Source organism: Myotis brandtii, unplaced genomic scaffold (genome assembly GCF_000412655.1).
Source record: "Myotis brandtii unplaced genomic scaffold, ASM41265v1 scaffold447, whole genome shotgun sequence".
Lineage (NCBI taxonomy): Eukaryota > Metazoa > Chordata > Mammalia > Chiroptera > Vespertilionidae > Myotis > Myotis brandtii.
The window spans coordinates 996,148-1,007,684 of NW_005367108.1; the positions used below are offsets into that span (position 1 = coordinate 996,148).

An 11,537-nucleotide genomic window follows, 5' to 3' on the forward strand; every position below is an offset into this window, starting at 1 on the left:
GGGGTGTGCCCGCAACCAACGTACATGCCCTTGACCAGAATCGAACCCGGGACCCTTCAGTCCGCAGGCCGACGCTCTATCCACTGAGCCAAACCGGTTTCGGCTATCATCAAATCTTTATCTTACAAAATATCTTATCAAATCTTGATTATGTTATTTAAAAATTTGATAAATCAAACATATTTTCTGTAAAATAACCTGATTTCATTTTAAAAAATATATTTGTATTGATTTCATAGAGGAAGGGAGAGGGAGAAAGAGCTGGAAACATCAATGATGAGAGAGAATCATCAATTGGCTGCCTCCTGCACGCCCCACACTGGGGATCAGCCCGAAACCTGGGCATGTGCTCTGACCTGGAATCAAACCATGACCTCTTGGTTCACAGGCCAATGCTCAACTACTGAGCCATGTCAGCTGGGCTTGACCTCATTTTAAATCTAAACAAAAGTTTTTTTTGTTTGTTTTTTTGTTTTTTTAAATATATTTTATTGTTTTTTTACAGAGAGGAAGGGAGAGGGATAGAGAGTTAGAAACATCAATGAGAGAGAAACATCGATCAGCTGCCTCCTGCACACCTCCTACTGGGGAAGTGCCCGCAACCAAGGTACATGCCCTTGACCGGAATCGAACCTGGGACCTTTCAGTCCGAAGGCTGACGCTCTATCCACTGAGCCAAAACAGTTAGGGCTAAACAAAAGTTTTAATACTCATTTTAAAGAGAGCTATCTTATAGAATACATTTTTTAAAAGATTACTAAAAAGTGATCAAGTAGAGATTTAAATTATATACATTTAGCAATTTAAAATGGATACAAGAAAAGATAGAACAATATACTATTTCTCATTAATTTGTAATAATAAAAAGTTAATCTGTAACAGCTACTTACAAAACAAGGAATACGATAAAGACATAGTATTCCTTGGATTAACATGTGTATTGAACTCTGGTATACTGAGTTTTTAAAAATAATTTTAAAAGAATGATAAAGAAGTCCATTAACTTTTTTAAACATTAAGATTAGACTTTTCCTATGCATTTAATGAAAGAGAAGCATAAACTGAACTATAAACCACTCAGTAGTTGGCATAAAATATTAATTATTTTATAACTTGAAATAAGATGAAGATTGTAATTGAAATACTTCATTGTATGATTTAATAAAAATAGGTTTTAACTACCTTATTGAATCCTTATTGAATAAGGCACATCAAAAAACTTGAATGAAATGCCATAAGCCCTAACTGGTTTGGCTTAGTGGATAGAGCGTCGGCCTGAGGACTGAAGGGTCCCAGATTCGATTCCGGTCAAGGGCATGTACCTTGGTTGTGGGCACATCCCCAGTAGGGGGTGTGCAGGAGGCAGCTGATCGATGTTTCTCTCTCATCAATGTTTCTAACTCTCTATCCCTCTCCTTTCCTCTCTGTAAAAAATCAATAAAATATATTAAAAAAAAAGAAAGAAATACCATAAAAACTTATCTGTGGCCGTGGCCGGTTTGTCTCAGTGGATAGAGTGTCAGCCTTAGTACTGAAGGGTCACCGGTTCAATTCCGGTCAAGGGCACATACCTGGGTTGCAGGCTCGATCCCCAGTAGGGGGCCTGCAGGAGGCAGCCAGTCAATGATTCTCTCATCATTGATGTTTCTATCTCTCTTCCTCTCCCTTCCTCTCTGAAATCAATAAAAATAATTTTTAAAAAAACTTATCTGTGCATTTAGCCAATGCATTCTAAAAGAGTAATTCCAGTTTTCCAACTGAGAGATGAGTATTCAGGATAGAAAAAAAACAAAAACAAAAAACTGTTTCGCTTGGCCAGTGTGGCTCTAGTTGAGCAGCAGAACATGCACCCAAGAGGCCATCGGTTCAATTCCCAGTGAGGGCACATGCCTGGGTTGTAGGCTTGATCCCCAGCAGGGGGTGTGCAAGAAGCAGCCAACTGATGATGTTTCTCTCTCATCGATGTTTCTCTCTCTTTTTCCCTCTCCCTCCTTCTCTCTCTAAAAAATAAGAACATATTTGAAAAAAAAGAAAAAAACTATTTTTTTCAGCATGAAATCTATAATTGATAACTGCAATTAACAACAAAATTTAAACAGAATCTACTTATTAAGAAACCATAGTTTAAATCAGAACATTAATCTTTTAACATAAAAGTGAAAAATAAAAATATAGGAGTGAAAAATACAGAAGGGAATACAGAGAACATATCTGAGAGACTATGGGGGTGAAAATTTTAACATTTTGTCTTGACTGACCAGAAAATCATCATTGCTTTATGGTAGATTAAAAACAACACAACAATACTTCTGACCAGAAATACCAGGGAGTCTGAGATAAAGAGGCATCTCTCCCAGGCCTATGAAAGTAATGAAAAAGCTAGGATTATGCGGGTGAGCATGCAAGGAAAGGACATCTATAGGCCTTCCCTACCCCCATCCCCTCCTCGCCCCCCAGCCCCCTCCCCCCCGCCACACACACATACAAACTCCTGAGAAATGTCTGTCAAATCAATGAGGCCACATGCTGAATCTGGACTCGGCCAATAGAAAGATTTGTATCCAGAAACCAATTGACTTAGCCCCTCTGTCAATGCAGAATGTGGATTAGCTTTGTTTTAAAAACTTCCTTTAGCTCCAATCAAACATATTGTGGAAAACTACAGATCCTGGTTATTTATCTGCCAGACAGTCATATAAGTTCTTACTTTTGGAGCCCTCTTGAATCTGTTTATTTGAGAACTCACTATACTGCCAGAGACCTCTTCCTGGGCCTAGGAAGTCAGGGCTTACTGAGGTGTTTGCTGTATTTCACATCAAAGATGAGTCAATCCTGCTCCAGATCCTGAATGCATTGACCTAAAACTCCCTCCCATTTCTCTGAAGTTTTCTTAAACTGATTGCTAGCAAATGAGCCAGATTTTGAATGTTTCTTTTGCTGTGACAAGGTCTAAGTATCTTTTACAACTGTAAGCTTAGTCACCATACAATGTAACATTTGGAGACCTTTCCACTGGTGTTCCTATCTTGACAAGGGCTAAGGGGGTGCTTACTGCAAACATTAACTGGTGATTATAATAAAATCCTGCTCATGATGAACACTCTTCAATGGGGACGGATACTTATAACACAGGAATCAATACAGCCAAGTACATATTTAAAACTGGCTGGTGAAAATCTCTACTCAGAAATACTGAACTTTCATATCCTATTTTGTGGCTATTTTCTAACTTGAAAACATAAATGGGTAGATTCCCACAAGCTGGAAAATTCTTTTCGCCTGTTCTAATGCTCAGTGTTCAGTCCTCTTTTACCACCTCTGGCCAGTATCATTTTAACAGTCTGACCTGATTTTCCTATCTCCAGTCATGCTCCCGCCTAATCTATCCTCCACACTGTCATCAGTGTAATCTTGTATTGAGTTGTTTTGAGTCCAGTGGAGCCAGACAAGGCCTAGTTTTGACTCTGTGCAAGATACTTAATCTCTCCCTGCCTGTTTCTCCATCTGTAAAATGCAAATAGCAATAGGATTGCTGTGAGGATTAAGTAACTAAGCATGTGTAAAGTGCTCATAACTATGACTACTTAATTATGTCACTCACATGTGGAAGAACCTTCTAGGCCTTGCCCTCCTTCACGTGTGGCTCCATTCTGTCTTTCCCCTACCACCCCACACCGTCATGTTATTCTCTATATCTGAAATATCATTATTTCTGAACCATACAGAACAAAGCCCTAATCACCTATTTTTCTGTGAGCTCTTTTTCAACCTTAAAGAATTACAACTTTCATTCTTTCTCCCCATTTTTTCTAATAGCCATAGTACATCATTGCATTCATGTATGTCTAGATCCTCATCATATTGTCCTTATTTTAGACAAGATGCTTTTGTCTTTATTTTAAAACACTTCATAGCCTCTCCTATGAAATTCTTTGTACACTGTATTATTTGTATAGTCTCATGATCCCTAGAAAATTATACAAAAAAGAAAAACAGTGATAAATGCATGTGTTAGTTTTAATCAACATGTAGGGATAATTAGTTAATACTTGACATCCTAATCATGAATATACACACCAGGATTGATTGGGTAGCATATGAAACATGTAATCAAGAACACATACTCTAGAGTAGGGATTCTTAACCTAGATAGAATGAATGGACATCTATAAAGATGGATGGGGAAAAAGTTACACTTTTACTTTTCGCTAACTTCTGAAATTTAGAGATTACCCTCAATTCCAAATGTAGGTAATGAAAACAAGATTAGCAATGACTATGTAACCAATAAAAATCACAGCTATTTTCGTCCAGCCAGCATGGCTCAATGGTTGAGCGTCGACCTATGAACCAGGAGGTCACAGTTGGATTCCGATGGTTGCTGGCTCAATCCCCAGTGGGGGGTGTGCAGGAGGCAGCAGATGGATGATTCTATCTCATCACTGATGTTTCTTTTTGAAAAAATATATTTTTATTGATTTCAGAGAGGAAGGGAAAAGGAGAGAGCAATAGAAATGATGAGAGAGAATCATTGATTGGCTGCCTCTGCACACCCCCCACCGGAATCGAGCCCGCAACCCAGGCATGTGCCCTTGACTGGAATCGAACCCAGGACCCTTAAGTCCACAAACTGATCTCATCATTGATGTTTCTTTTTTAAAAAATATATTTTTATTGATTTCAGAGAGGAAGGGAAAAGGAGAGAGCAATAGAAATGATGAGAGAGAATCATTGATTGGCTGCCTCTGCACACCCCCCACCGGAATCGAGCCCGCAACCCAGGCATGTGCCCTTGACTGGAATCGAACCCAGGACCCTTAAGTCCACAAACTGACACTCTATCCACTGAGCCAAACCAGCTAGGGCTCATCATCTATCTCTCTCCCCATCTCCTTTACTCTTTGAAATCAAGAAAAATACCATTTTTTAAAAAATCGCAGCTATTTTCATGTCAATTGTTGCAAATATCTTGCATTTACATGCATCACAACTTGGAAATTAAAGCAATTATTCCCAACACTAGATCTTGTTAGTTTATACTGTAATAAAGAAGAATATATTACTGTATCACACGTATTTTAATTTTTTTCTGATAACTATATCTTATTATATTTGCTTTCCTTTGTAATCTTTTGCATTTTACCCTTTTGAAAGATTATTCTGAGAAGGGTCCACAGACTTTATCACATTGTCAAAGGGGTTCATGACAAAAATAGATTAAAAATTTCTCTTAAAACAGGTTTCACATGCCTTCAGCTATCTTTTTCATTAATCAGCACAAGGAATGTCAGAAATAATTTTTCACTGGTACAATGCACAGTGTTAAATCTATCAGAAATATCATAAACCATGTAAAATGGACTAGAAATATTATACAAATATCTCCATTCTTGGAGAACAAAGTATAAAACTCTCTAAACCTAGCATCCTGTGGTTTAATATTCTTGGCTGAGGGCTCTACCCAGACCTGAATTCAGATTCTGTCACATAATTCTAACCAGAGGGTATCACATCCTGCTACATTTGTCAAGGGAAACTTTCTAGTAAGGTGATGGAAAGCTATGACTTCACTGAGCTTATAGGAACAGGTTGTACGACTAATGTTGTGCCTGCCTACCAATAAATATGTAGCAGCATTCAGTCAGAATTTCATGATAACATACTCCCTGGGTAGGGTGGTTATGAGGGAGGAGGGCAGTAAGCTCTCTCAGCTAGCTTTAATGATAGGAGGTTACTAATATCTAATAATAAAGGGCCAAAATTGCTTAGATCCATTTATAATACCCCTGATGGACTAATAAGCTCCATGAAGCCCAGGACCAAATTTCCTTTTGTTCATCACTGATTTCTTAGGATCAACACCATCCTGACACACAGAAGACAATTCCAAGTTGTTGAGTGAATTAATGAATGTAATATATTTAGCTGTATATGGGTTTTTCTAACTCCAGAATGTAGGTTCCTTAAAAAAAAAGAGCATGTCATATTCATCTTTCCCTTATCAGGCAACTTGCCAGGGTTGCACATATGATATCAATCAATAACTACTGAATGCCTATAGTTTTGCTCTAATATGAATTAACCAAATGTATTTTTTCAAATGTGTAAAGATTAAGAAGACACTCTTCAGGAAAATCTTAGAAGGCAAAGAGAAGCAGTGAGCACATCTAGCTTTGCAGAGATAAACTCAGGCAGACCTGAATTCAAATCCCAGCTCTGCCACTTACTAATCTTGTGATCTTGTAAAATCACATTAACACCTTTCCTGCCTCTTTCCCCTTCAGAAAATTTTGGGAGAATCATGGTGCCTATATCTTTTATTGTAAGTAATTTTGTTGTATTTGTAGGTAAATGTGATCTTGTAAAATCACATTAACACCTTTCCTGTCTCTTTCCCCTTCAGAAATTTTGGGAGAATGATGGTACCTATGTCTTTTATTGTAAGTAATTTTGTTGTATTTGTAGGTAAAACCTTGAAAAGTATCCAACACACTATAAGCAATAATAATGCCTATAAATATCATGCTTTTTCTCCTCAGTGAGAAGATCCTGTTCACTTCCTATATTTCCAAGAACTCTGTACTGTCTCTGCAGGACTTACACCTTCCAAGCATTCAAAGACCTTGACCAATGAGTTCCTTTTACTATGATAATAATAGCTCTTCTCTCAGAACAAGAAAACCAACTCTGGGTAATATTAGGCAAATTGATGCTCTTGGGAGGAAACCCACAACCCCAGAAATAAACATCTTGTAGTTGCTATCTGGAAGGTTAAAAAACTACATTTTGAACTACAGCTTGTCACCTAAGATTATTGCCAAATAAAAGCCAAAGGACATGATTTGTTATTAGGAACATGATATGATAGTTTACTACATGTCTAACCCAGCCAATAAATATTTACTGAGTGCCTAGCTTGTGCAGTGCTGTTTGGAAAAAAAAATAACTAAAATGTGACATATTTAAATGAATAAAATGTTTATAAAGAAAGTCGGCCAGAAAAATATAAATTAAAAACAGCAGCAGCTACAATGTACCAAGTAACAACCATGTGACAAGCATTTTACATAAATAACTCACTTGTGCCACGGCAATCTTACAAGAGCCATATTTTGGTGTTATCACCTCGATTTCACAAAAAAGGAAACTGAAGCTCAGGGAGATGATGTAAACTCCCAAAGTCACACAGCTGGTAGACCCAGAACTCAAACCCTAGTCTGAGTCATATTTCTCTGATGCCTGTCAACCCACTCTTGCCTTTTCCTATCCTTACCAGCAATGTCGATGGCTGACCTCTACTAGTAGCACCTCAATCCTAGATCCTTTCAATGCTTATGAGGTTGATAAATTTAAAAATAAATTCACTCTATGAAGAACAGACCTATTCTCTTCCTAGTTTTTAAGCTCAGATCTTTATTAATAGTACCAGGTCAGGCCAAAATACATCAGATCAACTGACAGTTTAATACAGAAGCAAGAGAACCCATGTGTATATGGACGAAAGGCATACAAAAAGAATGTTCTAAAAGCTTATCATGGAGTACAGTCCCAGGGAAGAGAGGGAAGGGGAGCGAGGCATGAGGTGTCAGATTATGTCCACATAAGGTTGACTAGGGTCCCGTTTGAGTCGGCAACAGGCAGGGATGAAAAGTGATCAAAGGCTCTGGGGAGAGTGAGGCCAAGAGGATCTGAAGTGGCACATAAGAGGTGTCTGATATGGGGGATAGAGATGAAATCAGGGTCAGGAAACTTCAGTGAAGCTTATGGAAATGGCAAGGCACAAAATCTTAGTTCAGTGCCAAGATACAACTTCATTTTAACCAGTCTGTCCCAATATCCTACTTTTAAGCATCCTTCCTGATGAAATGGACAAAGGTGACCATTAGGTTCAGTCTTTCAGAGAAAGGATTTTCACACAATAGCTTTTTCTTGTACTACTTATATAACTTAATTAGAATGACTAATTCAAAATAATGCCAAAGGTGTATACAATGTCTGGTCCCTCCCATTATATTGCAGTTTCCAGTCCCCAAAGAGTATAGCACATTGCAAGGATGATGATGTCTGGATGAGTGACTAAGTGGGAGTAATAACTGAACACCCAAAGATTTTGCTTACACACAGGGTTTCAGGTGTGGTAACACTTTATGAGAATAAAATTGAGAAAGGAAGTTTATTTGCTATATATGACCAAAACACCAAGTCACCCAATTTTCTACACAGAGGAATATGTAAATCAAACAAAATAATTAAGTACAATAATAAAACAGCAGCTACTATGCACACATTCTTATGGTTTTCATTTCATAGGGTAAAATTTATTTCTTAAAAAGACTTGATAATTTTGGAAATGCTTATACCATATGAAAAATAAAAAGGAAAAGGTTTACCTTAATGGAGAATTAGATATATGTATTATTGCTATAAAAATCCCAGTTTGCAAAATAAAGAACTCTAATCAAAACTGCTTATGTATTGCCCTGGCCGGTATGGATCAGTTGGTTGAATGTCATCCTGTATACCGGAAGGTCACCAGTTTGATTCCCAGTCAGGACACATGCCCAGGTTGGGGGTTCGGTCCCCAGTTGGAGTGTGGGTGTTTGGGAGGCAACCAATTGATGTTTCTCTAACATCGATGTTTCTCTCCCTCCCCCTTCCTCTCTCTCTCAAATCAATAAAAACATTTTTTTTAATTACAAAAAAAGAATAATTCGGGAGGATTCAATTCCTAACCCAAAGAGATCTAAAAATATAGCTGGAGACAAGACAGGTATTTGCAAAAACAGAGTAAAAAGATGCATGTGTCAGGACTATATGTCCTGTCCTACTTGGACAGCTGCCCAAATGAACTGACCTGGGAATTCCCCTGCCCTGGTTACAGCTGTTGGGATTTTCTCTCCATCCTGTCTCTCTTCCTTTCTATCTCACCACAGCAAAAGCAAAAGACATGCTCCTCTCCACCCATATCTTCCTTTTCTCCACATCATAGCAACTGGTCAACCGATTGACTGTCTGCCCCCCTGGTGGTCAGTGCACGTCATAGCGAGCAGTTGAGCAGCCTTAGCAGATCATTAGCATATTATGCTTTGATTGGTTGAACGGCCGACTGGCCGACCAGACACTTAGCATATTAGGCTTTTATTATATAGGACTAGAGGCCCAGTGCATGAAATTCAGGGGAGGGTTGCTCAGCCTGGCCTGCACTCTCTCGCAATCTGGGACCACTGGCTCCTAACCACTGGCCTACCTGCCTGATTGATCGCCTCTAACCACCCTGCCTGCCTGCCTCATCACCACTAACCACTTGCCTGCCTGCCTGATCGCCCCTAACCACTCTGCCTGCCTGCCTGATCACCCCTAACTGCTCGCCTGCCTGCCTGATGGCTCCTAACTGCTCACCTACCTGCCTCATCGCCCCTAACCACCTCTGCCTCCGCCACTGCGGCTTCATCACCACCTCTGCCGCCACTGCGGCTTCATCCAGAAGGATGTCCGGAATGATGTCTGGAAGGTTGTTCAGCTGTCCGATCTAATTAGCATATTATGCTTTTATTATTATAAATTATAGTTGACATAGAATGTTATATGAGTTTCAGTGATTAGACATTTATATAACTTATGAAGTGGTCACCCCGATAAGTCTAGTACCCATCTTGCACCATAATTAATTCAATATTTTTTACTATATTCCTTATGATGTACTTTACATCCCTATGACTATTTTATAGCTGGCAATTTGTACTTCTTAATTCTTTTTACCTCCCATCTTGCTCACCCCCCTCCCATCTGGAGACCATCAGTTTGTTCTTTGTATTAATGAATAACAAACTTAACTAGGCTTCAAAATCCTAAACTACTAATTTGCAAAAGAAATCATTTTTCATTTTAGCTAAATATCACTCTCATAGGAAAATGGACAATGCTTAAAATTAAACAATAGAATCATTTCAAAGCTGTGTCTGCAAAAATCTAATCTTACAAAGTCCACAAACGAATAATTCCACTTTTCTTTTTACTTTTCAGTTTTGTTTTTGCTTTATTTTTTTATTTTTCTAATCTATACTAATGAAAGGGTAATATGCTAATTAGACCGGATAGACCAGACATCTTCCGGGCATCCTTCCAGACAAAACCACAGTGGCAGGGGCCAAGGCAGAGGCGGTTAGGGGCGATCAGGCCAGCAGGGGAGCAGTTAGGGACATCAGACAAGCAGGCAGAGTGGTTAGGGGCGATCAGGCAGGCAGGCAGGTGAGCGGTTAGGAGCCAGCAGTCCCAGATTGTGAGAGGGATCCCGGATAGGAAAGGGTGCAGGCCGTGCTGAGGGCCCCCCCCACCATGCACGAATTTCATGCACGTGACCTCTAGTATGTTTATAAACACTGTGTGCTGCCGAAGCCGGTTTGGCTCAGTGGATAGAGCGTCGGCCTGCGGACTGAAAGGTCCCAGGTTCGATTCCAGTCAAGGGCATGTACCTGGGTTGCAGGCACATCCCCAGTAGGAGATGTGCAGGAGGCAGCTGATCGATGTTTCTCTCTCATCGATGTTTCTAACTCTCTATCTCTCTCCCTTCCTCTCTGTAAAAAATCAATAAAATATATTTAAAAAAATAAATAAATAAATAAACACTGTGTGCTAAACTAATTTAACCACAACTTAATAGAACTAAGAATGAATAAAGATTATCCTAACTCTTAACTTAATACTTGGCCAAGACTTGTTCAACTGTTGAACGGATCATAAAGGTTCCTAACGCACTGTGATACAGTAAGTTTTTGGGATTGGATTGGTTTCTCATCTCATAATTCTGCATGGAATACTGCTACCTTCCTTTTTAAAACAGAAGTCTACATTCTTATACAATATTTGGTTTATATTAGCACCAACTCCTACCCTAGTGATGGAGACAAAGAGCCCTAAAAATAACTATTGCCAAAGACAAATTTTTAAATCTCAATAGTGGGACTTGGTAGTTTCACCTAAACTTTATTTGTAATTAAATCTTATCTAGTATATCATATACTATCTGATAATTTTATGCTGAATCCAGAATTCTGGGGAAATTTAAAGCATTTAAATGCTATTATCTATAACTTTTTTTTTTCTTTTTTTTTAAATTTTTTTTTTTATTAAATCTTTATTGTTCAGGTTACACACACATAATCCTAATCCTCATTATATCAAATGCTAGTATCCAAGTCATATTTCTGGCACAGTGACAGAGACTCTCTTTTCTGGTATTAAAAAAAGGTCATTCCTTCTTATTGCTATACCAATAAAAGCAATAAAAACATGAGATGCTTATATATTCAATGTCAATGTTAAAATATAATAAATTCTAACAGACTAATTTTTGTTTAGACAGTTTTATTAATCAGCTATAAAACATTCATATTAACAATTTACTAGCCTTTGCTGGTAAAACTTCAAAAAATCTGAATTTATTGCTATTTGATTACCTGCTACTGTTAAACTATGCAATGATATGAATCCAACCATATACTATGTGTGTGTGTATATATATGTGTGTGTGTGTGTGT

General features: G+C 38.3%; 1 protein-coding gene across 1 annotated transcript in view; it reads right to left on the reverse strand.

Moving 5' to 3' along the window:
• KIF13B (kinesin family member 13B) overlaps window positions 1-11,537 on the reverse strand; it is a 192,824-nt gene that overhangs the window by 166,879 nt on the left and 14,408 nt on the right.